Raw genomic sequence first — 18,557 nt, 5'->3', positions numbered from 1 at the left:
ATTTGCCTCTATTTATGACTACTTCAAGTTTATCTAATGCTTACTGTAATAGTGGTGGTTATTATTCAAACTTGCCCTATAGTTCTTTCATAACTAATTTCACCACTGGTCTTCAACTGTTGTGATGGTAATTAAAAACTGTGTTTGCATTTACTTACAGTTCCTGCAGGACTGGCCCACCATTAACAAACCAAGATAATAATTAAACTTTAAAACTTTTGGTTAAATTAAAAAGGAGGGTTTATGCATATCACTTTTGTGCCATTCTAAAAAATGTTTAGTCTTCTCATTTCCTCTTTACCCTTTTAAAGGAAAAACTGTCTTTTTCCTTAACGTTTAAATTAATACAAATTAATTCTGATGGGCCATTTCTACCAGAAATCAGAAATAACTGTTGCCAGGTTTTCCAGGAGTAAGCAATATTCTTCCTAGGGTACCAGGTCTTACTTAACAACTCCCCTGAATTGTTCAGGCTGTCTCAAAGAAAAAAAAAAAAAGAGTAAAAACTACCTGGTTTCTTTCCAGTCTAAACAAAAGTCCAAATTCTTGCCAGGTTCCCTCCAAACAGCAATACAACTAGGAAAGTCAGTGAGGGAACTATATTTTAAATTAATCAGCAAAGAAAAAGGTTTTAAATGGTATTTCTGTATAAAACCATTAATGTCTGCCTATTTGCTAAAGTTAATATCAGTTTATAAGTAATACATATTTCTAAAACCTAAATTAAACTAAACGATATAAAAGGTCATATAAAAAATCTAAATACAGAACTGTTAAAAAGCTATGAAATCCTTATTAAATCATAATTAAAGCAGGTTAAATAATTGCTTTATATTCCAGAGCCTAAAAGTTAGTATGCTTCTGAAATTATTCACAGTTTTAAAATTATGAAAAACAAAAGGTTATAAGTCCCTGTAAAAAAGGAAAACAACATTCTTTGTTTAATCAATAACAATTTCAATTTGTTTAGCTTAAGTATTACCTCTTGGGTAAGTTAATAAGTTAATATTATATGTTAAATCTTTAATATAATGGAAACTGTAAGCTCATGTTTAATGAAATTAAATTAAGTGTAAAACTGCTCTCTCTTAAATGCATGAGGTAGATTCTATTGGTTGCCCATTGTAATCTGGAGTAAATTTGCCAGTCTATAATTGTGGTCAATTGTAAAAGTTCATTAAAAAAATCTTCCAAACTGAAGCATTTAAATGGTTCTAGTTCTAGAAGCCATTGTTAACTAAAAACCTAGACTGGTATTGATGGCAAAGAGTAACTTTGTGATAACAAAACCTGTCTGGGGCAGCAGACTTGGCCCAGTGGTTAGGGTGTCCGTCTACCACATGGGAGGTCCGCGGTTCAAACCCTGGGCCTCCTTGACCCATGTGGAGCTGGCCCATGCGCAGTGCTGATGCGTGCAAGGAATGCTGTGCCATGCAGGGGTGTCCCTTACATAGGGGAACCCCACGCGCAAGGAATGCACCCCGTAGGGAGAGCCGCCCAGTACGAAGGAAAGTGCAGCCTGCCCAGGAATGGTGCCGCACACACGGAGAACTGACACAACAAGATGATGCAACAAAAAGAAACACAGGGTGGTGGACTTGGCCCAGTGGTTAGGGCATTCATCTACCACATGGGAGGTCCGCGGTTCAAATCCCGGGCCTCCTTGACCGATGTGGAGCTGGCCCATGCGCAGTGCTGATGTGTGCAAGGAGTGCCCTGCCATGCAGGGGTGTCCCCTACATAGGGGAGCCCCACGTGCAAGGAGTGCGCCCCATAAGGAGAGCTGCCCAGAGTGAAACAAAGTGCAGCCTGCCCAGGAATGGTGCCGCCCACACGGAGAGCTGACACAGCAAGATGAAGCAACCAAAAGAAACAGATTCCTGTGCCGCTGATGACAACAGAAGCGGACAAAGAAGACACAGCAAATAGACACAGAGAACAGACAACCGGGGTTGGGGGGGGAAGGGGAGAGAAATACATAAATAAATAAATCTTAAAACAAACAACCAAAACTTGTCTGAAGTTCACCGCACGGTGCATATTTAAGTAAATGGTAATGAAAAGTTACCTCAATTCCATTGGGAATCTTCTGTTTTTATTTTAACAATGAAAAAATAGTTTTTTTTCCCCTCTATACTATGACTAAAGTAAAATGCCTGCTAATATCTTCATGGTAAAAGTGTAAAAATACACAAAGTCATTTGATATAGGATCTGTTGCATTAAAAATGTTTAAAAATATATAAAAACAAGGGATAACCTTTAACATTGTCAAACTCTCTTGTGCATTCAAACCAGGCCTTAAATACATTACAGGTTGCCTCTCCATATGAGTTATTGGCTAGGCTGGTCCCTGACCACTCAAATAAAAATATCTACTACATCATGCCTCTGATTGTGCTCCTGAAGTCGACAGAAACTGTGTTGTAGTTTCAAACTCTTCCAGCAGCCAATGATGACTTGGTACAACCAAATGTACAATGGATATTGCCTCCAGACTGGCACTGTTCCATAGTATCAGAGAGCACTATGCACCAGGCCAGTGAAATACTGGAAACTACTTTCTTAGCTTCTCTCCAGGATCAACGATGCTGTGACTTGTTCACTGTGTGAAGAGCATACTAAGCGGAGCCATGATTACCAGAATACTGTAAGTAAAACTTAAACACAATTGGCATTATGGCCTGTTCCCATGGAGAGATAACATGTAAAGTATTACAAACCTGAAACTTAAAACTATTAATTGTAACTCAGAATCCTTATGCATTATGTAATGCATTAATTAATATTAAGTGCTGTACCTCTATCCTGTTCTAAATATATGCCTAATAATTATAATGTTATCTTTTCTATTCTAAATCAAGTACAAAAGTACATTAGACATATTAAATTCCTGGTAAACTTCATTTTCTAAATAGTAAATGAACATGTCTATAAGATAAAATTGCCATCTTGGCTAAAAAAACAATGGGCCATCCGTGACTTGCAGGTAGCTGGTTAATTGGTGCCAGGCTCAGCCACCCTACTTCTTTACTGTACTCTACTGTGTAGCAAAATGAGGCTTGCTTGCTAGTGAGGGGTCACCTATTAAACAGTCAAAATTACCAGGAACGGTACAATTGAAACCAAAATGTAAAAAACTTTATTCTGTAGTTGTAATCACTTACACAGCTAAAAACTAAGAGTTTTTCCAACTTGGCGCACTAATCCTGAATGAAACCAACTGCCCAAAAGTTGCCAATTCACCAGAAGCACCTGATGGAGCACATACTGTTATCTATTACAATTTCTCTTGGAAAATAAATAACTTAAAAAAATATGTATATAAATACATATATATATATATATGATGTTCTCCACCAACTTTTAAAAAGGGTGCCATCTTTATAGGCACCTAATCTTGTTTGCCTCTGTAATCCAATGTCCTCTTTTAAAAAAACAAGTATTCCAAAATTTTAATAAAGTTTGTTTCTTTCAGAATGAATGTCTTATTAACCATATGAAAACTTCATCCAGCTTTGTACAAAATGCCAGATCCATCTTCCTCCAGCTTTGTACAAAATGCCAGATCCATCTTCCTCCATCTTTTACACCTTGTTAAGTAAGAACTGCAACCCATGGCCAGCAGGAAGTAGTTATAGAAAAGAGACCATCTTCTTTCCCCACCCCTTTAAGATTAAAGGTATAAACTCTCTAAGGGCAAAATAAAATTAATAGATGGATCTGGAGCCTGGCAAGAAATCCACATAAGCACCAATAACTCCCAGGATCACTGCTGGGGGGCCCCACCTCCCAGGACTCTACTGTCCAGGACAAGAACTTCTCTGAAAACAGGATAATCCCCAGATGTTGCCCAGGAACTTTGTCTTTGGGCCCTCCCTGGGAAATTGATAAGTGAGATAATCAATCAAAACAATGAACAGCCACCCACCTCATAACGCCAACAATAATTATGCCAAAGCCTAGCCAGTTAAGCTGGCCTAAAAGGGGGAAATGATGTAGGCTATGGGTGGGGGAATATTCATCTCTTCGTAGATAACTGGAGCTTTATGTGTCCTGAACTGTCATGTGGGACAGTGAGAATAGCAGCCCTGCCCTTGGTAACCATGACAACAACTCCAGTCCCGAAAAAACAGATTAGCAACTGCAAACTCTATAAACTTTAAATATTCAGGAAAAATGCAAACCAAATGTGCTAAAAGCTTACCTAGAATGGATGAAGTCCATGTTAAACGCTTACCTAGAATGTGGAAGATATATGTTAATTCAAGCTTATTGAGCACTGAAACAAAAAAAACCATTTGGCCCTTCCTATGTATAAAAAGAACTCAAAAATCTTGTTTGGGACTTGGGTTTTGAACAGGAAGCTCCCAAGTCCAGCCAGCCATAAATAAATTCCGTTTTCCTTCCCAAAATTATTATGAGTCCTGCCCTTTTCATACATAAGTAATTGAACCTCTCTTGATGTTTACAACAATATCAGGACATATTTCAGGGTTTCTGTACAGAATTTTCTGCTTTTGAAAGACTTACCATGCAAGGCCTCTGTTTTAATTCATCCCAGCATATCATTTTTGAGAGGAAGCACCGTGACATCTTTCTTTGTGTATGTACTTCAGTAGAAAGGATAAAGTTTATCCAAGGGGTCAGAGAACAGTAATTCATTTCAGAGACTAAAGCCAGCTACTGAGACTCTGAAGTGTAACTTTAGCTTTGTTAAATTCTTGGTGGAGTAGATGGCATAAGAAAAAGGGTTATGGTCGTATAACAATGATTATCTTGGGTTTCAAAACATTTACTTACAAAATGATTTTCAGGGGCATGTAATCACTGTGAAATTATAGAGTGTAACTTTCCAATCAAACTGTATATGATTATCAAAGTGAAGAAAGGAGTAAAATTCAGTTCAGTTTAGAGTGGTGAGCCACACTTATAGGAAAAGACTGGATTCTAGTAGTAGCTTTGTCTTCAGCTCACTCCAAGCTGGCGGTCAAATCACTAAACCTCCATATGCCTCAGCTGTAAAATCAACATAATTGTATGCTCATCTAGCTCATAGGATCTTAGCAGGGGAAACCTAAGGAAATTTTGGTTGTTTGTTTTTGTAAATAGTACAAGTTGCTATTTTAAAAAAAAAGCATAGAAGTATTTAGGGGTTGCTGCTTGCCTACACATTAGGTATGTTGATTTCTTGTGTACTGGGTTCAATTGTGTTCTCACCAAACGATATATTCAAGTCCTAACCCTGGGTACCTATGAATGTGAACTAGTTTGGAAATAGAGTCTTTGTGGATGTAATCAAGTAAAGATGAGGTCATACTAGAATAGGGTGGGTCCTTGTGAGGGAGATTTGGACCCAGGATAATATACAGGGAGGCAAGACAACATTGTAAAGAAGGGGACAGAAATGGAGTGATGCAGCTACAAGCCAAGGAACACCAGGAATTGCTAGCAACCACCAGACGCTAGGAGGAGGCAAGGAAGAATTCTTCCCAAGAGTCTCAGAGAGAGCATGGTTCAGCTGACATTTTTTTTTTTTTTTTTTTTTTTTTTTTAAAGATTTATTTATTTTTATTTAATTTCCCCCCCTCCCCTGGTTGTCTGTTCTTGGTGTCCATTTGCTGCGTCTTGTTTCTTTGTCCGCTTCTGTTGTCGTCAGCGGCACGGGAAGTGTGGGCGGCACCATTCCTGGGCAGGCTGCACTTTCTTTTCACGCTGGGCGGCTCTCCTCACGGGCGCACTCCTTGCGCGTGGGGCTCCCCCACGCGGGGGACACCCTTGCGTGGCGCGGCACTCCTTGCGCGCATCAGCACTGCGCATGGCCATCAGCTGACATTTTGATTTCAGGTTTTTAACTTTCAGAATAAATATTTGTTATTATAAGTCACCCAGTTTGTGGCACTTTGCTACAACAGCCCTAGGAATCTAATTGATATTGCATATTGATATTGTCCAGTGCTTTTTACATTAAATTGTTTTATAATTGGCTTAGTATAACTGATTATATTGTTGTATGTTGTGCCTGGCATAGAATGTGCACTGTTAAAATATTTTAGTAATAAAATGATAATTGCAACAACAATCCTTATTTATAATTACTCAGTGTCAGACACTGTGATTAGTTTGTGTGTGTGAGTGGTTTATTATTACAATTATTACCATAAACAATTTCAAGACCATCTGCTGAGGAGAAATTGTGATCTCCAATTTTGAAAATGGAAAAAATGGGGCTCAGAGAGTTTGGAAAACTTGATCATACAGTTAGTAAGTGGTAAATGCAGGATTCAGACCGACAGCTGTTTGATTCCAGAACCCTTGTTCTTGGCCACCATTAGATCCTGCCAGCTCATCAGAGAAGAAAGATGTCTAGTCTGGAAATTCTTAGCTGACCTGAGAAAATCATCAGGTCAGGGACAAGTGATTTCAGCTCTCTTTTATCTACTTAATGTGCACTAACTATAGTACTTTCCTCTCATCCTTCCTGTGATAGTTACTTTATTGTTCAGCAAATATTCACTCCCCTCGTCTTCATGGGAAAAATAAAACTCCTTGCCCCACTGATGCTTACTTGGTCATGTGACCTACTGTAGCCATCCAGGTGTTGGCAGACATGAAGCAAGCAGAGCTTCAGAATGTGTTTGCATGCTAGCCTTGCCTTTCTTGCTCTTGAAATTTGGGCCCCAGAACACACACATTGGAGGAGCTCTGAGCCCATCCTGCTGCTTGGTGCTGGAGTCCAACCTGGCTCAGCCAAACTGCAGCGAAATCCCAGATCTGTGAGAAGTGATTGTTGTTCTGAGCTACTGGGATTTGAGGTGGATATTTTTTATTGTACCATTATTTTGACAGGAGCTGATAAGTCAATTACCATTTGATCCCAAGTCATCTATTAATACATTGTAGCTGGGTCATATCATGTAACGAAAGTCTTCATCATTTTATACTGTTCAATTTGGGGAAATCTCTTGCACTAAGCTTCCTCCAATTGAGTGCTGAAGTTCAATTTTAAAGGTTTGTTCCATTAAATTTAAATGCTTCCTAGTGTTCTGGAATCTCCATCTAAAAGGAAGTTCAGTTGGAAGAGTAATTTCTGAAGGCCACATCAGTGAAAGTCTTATTGTTATTAGTTGATATGTAGCTTGAACAATATAGAATCTGATAGAGAAAAAGGTGTTGGGGAGGGAGGAAAAGATACAACGGAAAACCAAGAATGCGGAGATGAGTAAAAGCAAAAATAAACTTCAAGCTCTTTACTCTTTTATCAAGGATCAGCCTTAATCTTCTTATTGCGTGCTTCCAAACTGGAAACAACTAAATATCGAAAGTATAATGAATAAATATATCATGACATATTCATACAATGGAACACTTTATAGCAACGAAATGAACTGATTTCTCTCACATGCGATGGCATGGATGACTCTCTTGATTGTATTTTTGAAAGGCTGCAGGTAGACCACCAAAAGTACATACTATAAAATTCCACTTATATAAATTTCAAGCACAAGGAAAATTATAGTGATTTCCTTTAAGGAAGAGAGAGATCGTAAATGGGCTGGGACATAGGGGGACTTCCTGGATGCTACTACCATATTCCAATTCTTGACTGTACAGTGGTTACTTACATAGGTGTGTTCACCTTGAAATAATTTGAGCTGTATTCTCATGATCTGCATATTTGTTTGCACACATGCTACACATCAATGCAAATATTTATTTAAAAAGTATTGGTGGGTGAGATGTAGTGAGGGAAGAGATCTAAGCTAGAGGATTTAGAAGCAATACTTGGCATGGGAAATAAGTAGGTCTGGGATGACACCCAGAGCTCAGCGGGAGGGTTTCTCTTACGTAGGAAGAAAGACACTTCTGAACTTACCAGGAAGGCAAAAAGTTGCAGTATTAACAGAAGTGGTGTTTATGAAAATTCTTCAGTTTCCACTTTATCAAAGTTCTCTTCTTTCTTTTATGTCAAATAATAATTAAGTTTAGTATTTCAAAAATATTGTTTTGGCAAGCTTCTTTGCATTTTCTAAAATTCCCTTAAAACGCCATCCATTTCTCTGGCAAAGCCAGAAGCCGTTGCATTCATGTGAGATGACTCCTGTTGCTATGGTAATTGAATGTTTACTAGAGAAAATATTACCAGCTAATAATAGCGTGGATGGAAATAATAGCTACTGCGAGGCCCTTCAGAGTTACACACCGTCAATTTCCAATTTGCTGAAATAGGTGCAATTTGTTTTTTGCATTTCAAAGTATTACTTTTTCCAGGCCTCTATGATCCTTCCCCCTTGCCACGTACCACAGGCCCACACCCGCTCACCCATAAGCTTCTAAAGAATGTTCTCCTTGTCCAGAATGATGATAGAAGAAAGCTGTTATGTTGGAGCCTCATATAATTTCAACAGTAGGAATAATGAATAAATTAAAAGGTCATTATTTATTGACTTTGGTTAATAGTGAAATCACAGAGGGAATACTCACAGAAAGAGAGTATAATTCATAGTATTTCTGATACTCAGCCTTTTCCTGAATATCACTCCCAAAGCACAAACCAACAAGCAGATGTGTTGAATTACTATGTCAAAAATCATGCCCATGCATAACAAAAATGCCTTTCAAGATATTCAGCCCACTTTTTGTCAGAGTCTGGGTGATTTCTGCATTTGTTCATTTATTGATCGATTGCTTCTTTCCATTATTCATTCATTTGACAAATATTTATTGAGCCAATCACTAACTTACTCTCTGGAGATACAGACCCTGACTCTGCCCTCCCAGGAGTTTGCAAGTTATTGAATGCAGTGTTCTAAAGAAGTTGCCTGCCTTCCCACTGAATAGCAACAAACCCTGCAGCTTGGAAGGGCAAAGCTCATCACTCAGATTCCACGTCCTCTCACCACCAGCCACCTTTCTCCCACATGTTGGAAGTTGTGTGCTAGCCCAGGGCTTTGTAGTTTGGTGGCCAGCCTTGGGGAGGGAAAATACCTCCTCCAAAAGTCAGCAAACAGTGCTCTTTTTAGTCCAAGTTTATATTTCCAGATAAAACCTGGAGAATCACTCAGCTACCATGACAACCAGTTCTGTCACATTTCCCTCAGATCTATGAGGAAATCAGTGACAGGGCCAGTCTGACTTCATGTGGACACTGAATAAGGCAGGGACCTACTTGGGAGACTGGACCTTTTCTTCCAAGCCAATGGTCTTCACTCTTAACATACTTGTGAACTACTGGGGGAAGGAGAATTGAGAAATGCAGATTTCTAGGCTCCATCCATGGAGATTCTGATTCAATATTTTCAAGAGTAGAGTTAGGAATTGGCACCATAACAGCATTCTGGCTTGTTTAGATGATAGTGGTCCCCAGTCCACACACCTGCTAATGAAGAGACAAGTTGGACTTTTAGATAAAACCCTCTGACAATGACGGTAACATTAGTGGGGAAACTGGGAGGCAAGAAGGATCAGATAGAAGAATATTGCTGTGGTCCAGGGGATAAAGAATAAATCAGTATAGTAGCAGTGGGTTTGGAGGGGAAGGGCTGGTTTCTGGAGTGATTTAGGACTTAGAATAAATGAAACTTCAAGAAAGATTAGGTGCAGGAGGTAGAAAGATGTTTGACTATCCACATTGCCTGGGCAGATAAGCCTCATGGTGAGAATCTCAACTTTGTGTATACTTTTCTGGATATATCTGGACTGTCCTCCAACTGAGTCCCTGTCCATGGTCACCAGATTCTTAGATAGAGAGGGATACCATGAATGAAATAAAAAGCATTGTACCATCTGAGTCTGTGGGAGATGGGGCAAAAGGTAATATTGCATTGCAACCTCGTAGTGATGTAGAGATTTTTAAATTTTATTTTTATTTGTGTGCTTTCCTATTTGAGAAGGATGACAGGTTATGCAAGGAACCAATGTTTGGAAGGACAGAGAAGGACATGGTGGAGGCTGAAAGGTGGGAGACACCCATACATTGGTATGCAATTGTTTTGCTGATGTAGACACACTGACTTGAAACTACCTAATCTGGATTAGTATGACCCCAAAATAATTTGGATTATAAATTTTCTGCTCTTTAATATTTCCTGATTGGTCCTGCACCTGCTGATTAGAGTGAAGACAATGGTATAAATTCTGCAATGTTGGTTCCAGAGACAGGGTAAGGATGGGACAGCAAGTGTCCAATGGGATAATGAGAACACCTAGCAATGTTGCATTTAGCAGGATCAGGGTACAGGGTGTGATGATGCAGACTAAGTTACTTTAAAGAGGAGAGCTAGAGTTTGGAAGTCTTTGCACCAAAAAGCTCTGTGTCCTTCCACCACCTACTAGAGCCTTAATCCAGCACTCATCCTGAAAGAGTCAGCCAAGAGAGTTCAAGAGCAAGCCACTCCTCTACCAGGGCTACCAGTGGCCATTTGGCATTAGGAGGGCAAGCCCACAAGCGTATAAGATCATGGGTGGAAAAATAGTTTTCATTTATTTAAGAATGTATGTCAATTTTACTGTTTGATTTATAGACAATTGGTTGCTTGGTAGATAAATAGTTGATATGGTAATGACTTAGTTTGCCCAAGAGTGTTGTGAGAAAGTACTGCAGCCTAGTTGGCTTAAACAAGAGAAATTTATTGTCTCATGACTCTTGATGCTAGAAATCTGAAATCAAGGTTTCAGCAGGGTCATGCTTCCTTTATTGCTCTTGGCTCCTGCTGGGAGGCTGGCAATCCATGGTGTTCCTTGGTTTGTGGTGGCATAACTCAATCTCTGTTTCCAAAACATGGCTGTTTAACTCTGTCTCTTTCTCTGTGTGTCCAAATTTCTTCTCCTTAAAGGACACCTGTCATATCAGATTAGGGCCCACCCTAATAGAATTTAGCCTCCCCTTAATAATATCTTCAAAGATCCTATTTACAAACAAGTTCTCCTTCAAAGTACTAGAGATTAGAATTTGAGCCTATCTTTCAGGGAGGCATAATTCAATCCACAACAGGTAGTTAGGGTAAAAGTCAAGAAAACGGGTACTCTGAAATGTATTGTCTTTTCTAAGAGGTAGAAGAAATGAATGTACTAGTTTCAAAATGAACCCCTAGGATCTTTCATATTTGTAATGAACACATATCCTTTTTTTTTTTGATACTACAATACATGAGCCAATTCCAGCTATTCCCATTCATTTCCATATGTCTATGGCTGTTTACCCCTACAACAGCAAAGTTGAGTAGTTGCAACAGTGACCATATTATCTACAAAGCTGAAAATATTTACTATTTGGCCCTTTTCAGAAAAAGTTTGGAGACCCACGCTTTAGAAGAATTTAAATCTCTAAAGACTTAAAATGACTAGGAGATAAGTTCCTAATGATTTACATCAATGAGGAAAATGATAAAGTTCACTGATTTAGGTAACTGATGTTTCTGAAGTGCTTTTTTATACCTATTAGCTTGGGACCACCATGAAAATACATCGAAAAAGATATTCTGAAATCAATTTTGCAGACAGGATATGTAGGTGAAATGATTTGCTTGGCTTTTGAAATGGAAAGAGAACCCATTTCTGTTGTTCAAGTAGCTTGAGTCTAAAGCTAATGATTTCTGTTATTCTAATTTCCATTACTCCACCTTAGAGCTGAGTTTATCTGTTAACCCAGAAAGTTCACCTAGTATAATTTCCTAAATGCTGAGAAAGCCTTTGAGCCCCCAGACATCCCAGCCAAAGAAATTCAGCATTAGACATTTATTCCTATGGATCAACAAGTTTCTCTTTTAAGGTGTAAAATGCCCCATGGGAGGGTAAGCATGTTGAATCTGGTTATAATTCACTCTTATTCTCAGATGAAGTCTTTAAGCTAACACTTTTCTTGTGGGAGGGAAGTTGGGATGCAAGGGGGTCGGTGCAGAGGGCAATACTTCTAAGCTTGGTCAGTGACACAAAGGGGATAGTTCAGCTTGTGGTCAAGAGAAATTTTGAAAAGGTCGAGTACACGGAAGATACCATGTTCATGCTTTTCTGTATTCACAATTCTTCGTGCTCTAATCAGTGCAACAGTAGAGAAGCCTCTTAGGCAAATGGATAATAGCTCTGATCTATCTGAGTGATTCTTACATTCATTTTCCTGCTGCTCTAGGACAAACGTTGTATTTCATTTCACAGTGGCCTGGCTACTACTCGCAGCCTGGGTGTTGTTGTCAAGTGTCCCAATGATGAGAAATTTGGTTTTGTGAGAACTCTAGTATTATATCCCCACGAAGATTTTTCATGATTAGAGTGTCACTGGAGCAAATTTGTGGACTCCAAATATTCTGCAGACTGTAAATTTTGGACATGGCACTAGCAAAGAGAAGGCACAGCAGCAAATATCAGCACCATATGTCTTCTAGTTAGAATATGATCAGTAAATATTTGTATGATACACTGTGTACTCTGCTCATATTTCTTTTTTTTTTTCATATTTCTTTTGTGCCAAATAATGAATAATCAAGGGGGGAAACTGGGAAGAAAATCAGTTTTGGATTTGAATGTTATTAGAAAGAAATCATATTTGAGATATCTTTGTTGGTGGCACAATCTAACAAGGTGGAACAATGTGTTTTTCTGTCTCACTTTTGCACAGATGACAGAAAAGGGTGGTCAATGCAGATACGTTCAATGTGATATGGGAATGTTCATTTTATCCAAGAACTTTCTGTAAATAATTCCATATGGAATTATCTTGACGAAAAGGTTAATTTATCTAATTTAGGACTTTTCTAACTAAATATAAATAAGGAAAGATGTAGTTTTCATAAATGAAATCCAATAACCTTTAGATTACTCTAAGGGTGCCATCTGGCCTTATCTCCCCCACCCCCACCCCTCCTCTCACCACCACCAGGAAAACTTCTTAAAGGAGGGTGAATCTCCCTCATGAGGTAGAGAGACTGAGCCGGAAGTCGTGTTGCACGAGATTCTGGTCTCTGTCCTTATTTAAAACCAGATGGTTTCAGATAGTTCATTGCATTTTTCTGCTTCAGTTTTCTTATCTGCCCGAATTCAACAACCTCTAAGTTTCCTTTTATCTCTTAGCATGTAATTCTCTGCTTCAATTTGACCATGGACTCTGGTCAACATTCTTCTCTTTCTCTTCTGATCTTCTGAAATGCCATTTTCTCTTGATCTGACCCTTTAAAATTAAATTATTTTGCTTCAGATTCCTCATCTCTCCTTTTTCTTTTCAGCAATTTTTCCCTCTGTGTTAGAATCTTGGCTTCCTAAAATTTGAAGATACATCATTAAAGTCTCACCTCTCACCCTGATTGTCATCTAGATTCTTCGTGTTCACCTCCAGGGACAGAGGGCTTGTTATTTCCAAAGCTAAATGTATTGATTGCACTTTAATTGTGTCAAAAATGTGGCTAAAATCTTTCATGAGTCTCAGATATGTAAGATTTAGTTAAAGTTGCAGCTATTTCATTGTTTGGTAAAACCCCTTTATCTGGGTGATAGAATAGGTTTGTTGCATTTGTAAGAGTATGTCACATGACTATTCTAAGCAAAGCTTATGTGATATTATAATTTCAATCAATTTAAAAAGAGGGAATGAATGATTAATGGTATGTAGCAATGCCTGAAAAATTACAAAGCAAACAGAAAGGTTTGTTTTTAACTTTTGTGAAAGTGTTACATGGAACGGGCCTGACAATAATGGTGTACTGCACACTCTAATAAAGCAGAAGGTGATGCTCCAGACTGTTCTGAAGAGTCCATTAGAGTGAGATCTCTACTTACAAAACTAGAACTGCTCCCATATGAAGCAAGTATAATGTATGATTTTGTTTGACATAATTTCCCCTGCTTCATTCCAATTGTCTGGAAGGCATGGAATGAGATGGAGTTGAGTCATGCAGAAACATTTAGCCAAGAAAAGGTACTGGAAGCTTGTTTGATGACATATACTGGGTTCATGTATGCCTTTCTGAGAAAAATGTCTTCAGCACTATAAATGATTCTGGCTTTCCCTGAGAAATGAGAGCTCAACAGTGGAGTATGCATATGGGCAATGGTGAAACTCTTGAAAATAAAAAGATCCAGCAGTTCTTGGTAATTAAACGCCCCAGTAGTTGTTAGGGATGGAATTCTGCCATGTATAAGCAGATAGTTATGAAGCTGGCTGCATGAATATGAGATATGGCTAGTAGTGCTCATAGACCATTTCAGCTGTTGTCACTCTATTTAGAATGCATCATTTGATCTCCAAACCTCTCTTAGTATTTCAGTCAGACTGTTTCAAATAATAACCTAAGTGTACTATTAATAGTCTAGTTTCAATGTTAAGATTTCAGGTCCAATGCCTGAAGACATTTATCTTCTTTCTCCCCAAAACATAGATAAGTATGCAATAAATGTATATTAATAAAAGGAAATATGTTATTTGCTCACGCAATTAACAAATTAGAAGTTTGGGGGAGAGGAGAGAGAGGCCTTGAAAGTCTGCATTTTTTTAATTGGACCATGAAAAATGACAAGCAGAGAGGCAGAAACAGGACAAGAGATCCAGAGACCTTAACTTCTGATGTATTTCAAACTTGGCTGACTTGGGTACATTATCTGATTCTTCCTACTCTACATTTGTCCCACAAATGTTTCTTGTATTTAAAAAACAAGAGGCATCTTGGCAATATATGTGTGGGGGAGGGTGGGTGGAAGATAGCATTTTCAGAAGGTTTTTCTCTTCTGACTTTCACAATTTTATTTATAGTCTGTGTTATAGTTATTAAGGATTGATATGACAATCTCATTTACTCTTGAATGGGACTATTTAGAATGCTCATACTAACAGTTAAACATTTTGTTTGCCACTCCTCTTAGTTATTCTAACAGAATCTCAAATAAACTAAGGTGCAATAATTATAGATAACTGTTTTTTTTAGAAAACCCTCTGAACTATAAAAGAGATATTATTTTCTGAAACAAATTTTCTATCAGAGTATATTTTTAAAATATTTCATCTCAAATGAATATTTTAATTGCTACAGAGTTGAACAGGGAAGAATTAAAAATGGATCAATGATTGATTTTGTTGGAGTTTAATGAAGGCTAGTATAGGTCACATTGGTTTGTTCATTATTTGAAAGTTTTAGAATTTAAGAATTGGAGAAAAACTGGGGATTTGGATTATTTCCAAAGATTCAATTTTCTTTTGTGACTTTATCATATTGGTTTTGCCATGTGGTATCCATAAATGGGAAAAGGAATGGCCCTCAATTTGAATCTGTATGGACCATTTACTATACTGATTAGAATTCTGCCACTAGGATAGCAGGTAGACTTGCTTAGAAGAAATCATTCGTTAAGATTTAATGATTTCAGCTCTTCATCAACTTGTTTTCAGTCTCTGGGCATTTAATTCCAGTTTTCCCTTTTGCAGATTGAGAAGTTTCTTCTCTGCAACTTTTGCCATCTGGAACAGGCTATTTGCGTTTTCACCTCTGGTTCCAAATCTCAGCTGGGACCAATCATCTCTCCTTTTTTTATGTCACTCATCTTCTTGTGTTTGTTGAGCAAGTGTCCATGACTCAGCAAATGTCTGGGTCCAACTTGAATCAGGCCAGTGCTTTTTCAGAGAGAGATAATCCAACTGGAGCCCTGACCTAGACCACTCGGAGGATGGAGGTGGGGGAGTACAAAGGGCCTGTGTAAGCACTTTCAACTCAATACTTTTGGAAAAAAATCATTAATAGGAAAAAAAAAAGTACTTAATAGGAATTAACAAATAGACTTCAGCAGGTGATGACCAAGGGTGTGCTCTATCCCCATCCCTTTCCTGACTCTTCTGATGGTAGTTCACTCACCAAAGGGGAGGCACCTCCCTTCCCCTGGGCCTACCTACAAGACTTGCAGCTTAGCCCCCTATCACTCAACTCTTACCTTTCCGGGTTTTGAACCCGGCATTAGCTTTTCCTTTCCAAGATGATCCTTGGTGTCCTCCTGATGTCTCTTTCTTGGTTATTCCAGTTACCTACATGTTTCTTAGCCTTGCTGGGAAGGCATTCATTTTCTACCCAGCAGCACAAATGTCTGCCTCTTCTATGCACCTTCTGTAGTTTCCAGCCTTCCTGAAATAGCATTTCAACAGCACTTCTGACAGGGTTTTCTTCTCTTTTTTTTCCTGTGGTACAAACCAAGGTTAATTGCCCATCCCATTTGTATTCCCTCTTCTCTATAGTTGGGCCTCTCAAAGTAGAATGTGAATCACCTGGTGATGTGGTTAAAAAGCAGGTTCTGAGTCAGTAGGTCTGGGATGGGGTCCTGGGTGCTTATAGGTGATACAGGACCTGGATCACATTGTGAGCAGAAAGGCTTTATGGTTCTTTATTTTTATTCTATGTAATTCAGCTTCTCTTTAATATCTAGGAAGTGTTCAGACTTTTTCCCTCTCTGAATATTTTTTCCTTAAGCTTAGTTCACTATTTTGATCAACAATTGAAAATGAGAAACTAAGGATCTTCAATTTACAATGCCAGTAATGTGTATGCATCTGGGATGACTAAAGAGGCAGTAAAGTAGTGGAACTAAGGGGGGGGGGGGGGTGGGATGGGGTGGGGGGAGAAAGAGCCCTGTGCTCTTCTCTTCAAGGATATAAGCAAAATAAGCAAGTCTTTGGAGTAGTTCAGATCTAGTATCTGATCTGAACCCATCAGTTATATAGTTCTGTGATTTTGGTGGCAAATTACCTGCTTCTGCTCAACTTCTCTTCCCTCACAAGAAAAATGAGGATGGTAACACCTGGTAAATGAAGGATATTTGAGAGGCTTGCAAAACACCTGGCATGTGGTGGGCATTCATTAGAAATGACAGTTATTTTGGAAGGGTAAATCTGCATCCTGGATAGCCAAGCAAAGCCATCAGTGGTACATCGCAAGATCACCCAGTGGCCCTCTAGGAGCTGCCAAGTCAGCCTGCATGCAATGTACCTCTGCCTTTCTTTCTTCTCTAGACCATGGAAATGATACAGAAGGGCAGAAAGACAAAGGGTGTGCATTTCATTTTTTTCTGTATGATTTTCTACCCTGTATCTAAAAGAAAAAAATGTTGTTTTCTTGTATGGGCATATAATTTAAGGTATATTGTCATTTTCCTTGTCACATTCACATTGTTCATAAAATTTCACTGAAATGGAGGTCATTCAGAGGTGTTTCTGTGTTTTAGTTGTTTGTACATACAGAGGTATCTCTGAAGTGTGGGTGCTCACAAATCCATCAGGCCTCACCATAATGGGGAGGATTAATTCTGGTCTTGGGTTAAAAATTTCCATTGTACATCACTAGTCCAGCATCTGAATATTCATGTCTGGTCATTTATGTTTGAGATGGGTTTTCTGATATAGAGTTTTAATGAAAAGTAGGAATGGTGAGGATATGCGATAGTTGCAAATACACTTCTTTTCTAGACCAATGTGAATCTTACACAGCAAAAATTAAAAAACAAAAGCTTAGGTTAGTTTTGGGTTCCAAGTTGGAATCATGAGCAAGTATTACTTGCTTTTCATCTGCTAACCACATTGGAAGTTTATATACCCAAACAGTAGTGTATGTGATAGCGGAAAACATTATCCTTAAGTTTCTACTAATGTTAAGGCAAGACATAATTCTCAAGCTGATCTATTATTGTAGGTCCACATGAACTACAGTGAACCTTTAAAGGATATGGAGTGTGTGTGTGTGTGTGTGAGTTGAATATGCAAATGATACACATACATACAGCACATATATTATCTATTTATATAATAGATCTTTTATATATTATATGCAATATACCTTATTTTATATACATTAGAGGAAGATTTATTTGAAGTTAGGCAAAATTCTGTTGTTCAGGACAAGAGGAGCTAGCAAGACATTCTGAACGCTTGCATCTGGTTTGATTCAACTCATTTCACATTCACGGAGTTTCAAATGAAAATAAAGTTCATAGCAAAACGAAATGCTATTTAAACCAGTGGAACTGGAACCAGTGAAAAAATGCATTCCTATAACCACAATATGTGAAGTTCTGCTTGGTAAGTCATTTTTTTTAGGGAAGGTATGCAAAATTAAACTAGATACACCTGTGTGCTGGAATTAGTACTTGGGGTTAAATTAGGTCTCATCCAGTGTTTCAACATCCAATTTGCTCAGCTTTCCCTATCATACAACTGTTTATTGAACTACAATGATTGAAGTACCACTGTAGGTGCTATTGGTGTTACAAAGATGGTATATATGTAGGCTCCTGCTCTTGAGGAGTTTACTCTCTAGTGGTAAGGAAAAATCACAGATTTTTATGTGGTAGAATAATTTATTAAGTACTATTTGAAACTGTTCGAAGAGTGGAAGAGAGTAGAATTGGTTGTTCAGTTCCTTAAGCCAGAGGACTAGAAAGAGATGTTTCTTTTTCATTGGCTCCTCATAGATTTCCCCCACTGGGACAAAGGGGGATTCTCACAGATGTGAAAAGTCTGTATTGTTACTTGGCAAGTTTTGGGGAGGATTCTTTCATAGACAATTACAAAAGCTACCAGGAAGCTCCAAATGGGCATTA

Source organism: Dasypus novemcinctus, chromosome 4 (genome assembly GCF_030445035.2).
Source record: "Dasypus novemcinctus isolate mDasNov1 chromosome 4, mDasNov1.1.hap2, whole genome shotgun sequence".
Classification (NCBI taxonomy): Eukaryota; Metazoa; Chordata; class Mammalia; order Cingulata; family Dasypodidae; genus Dasypus; species Dasypus novemcinctus.
This window is presented reverse-complemented; position numbering follows the sequence as displayed.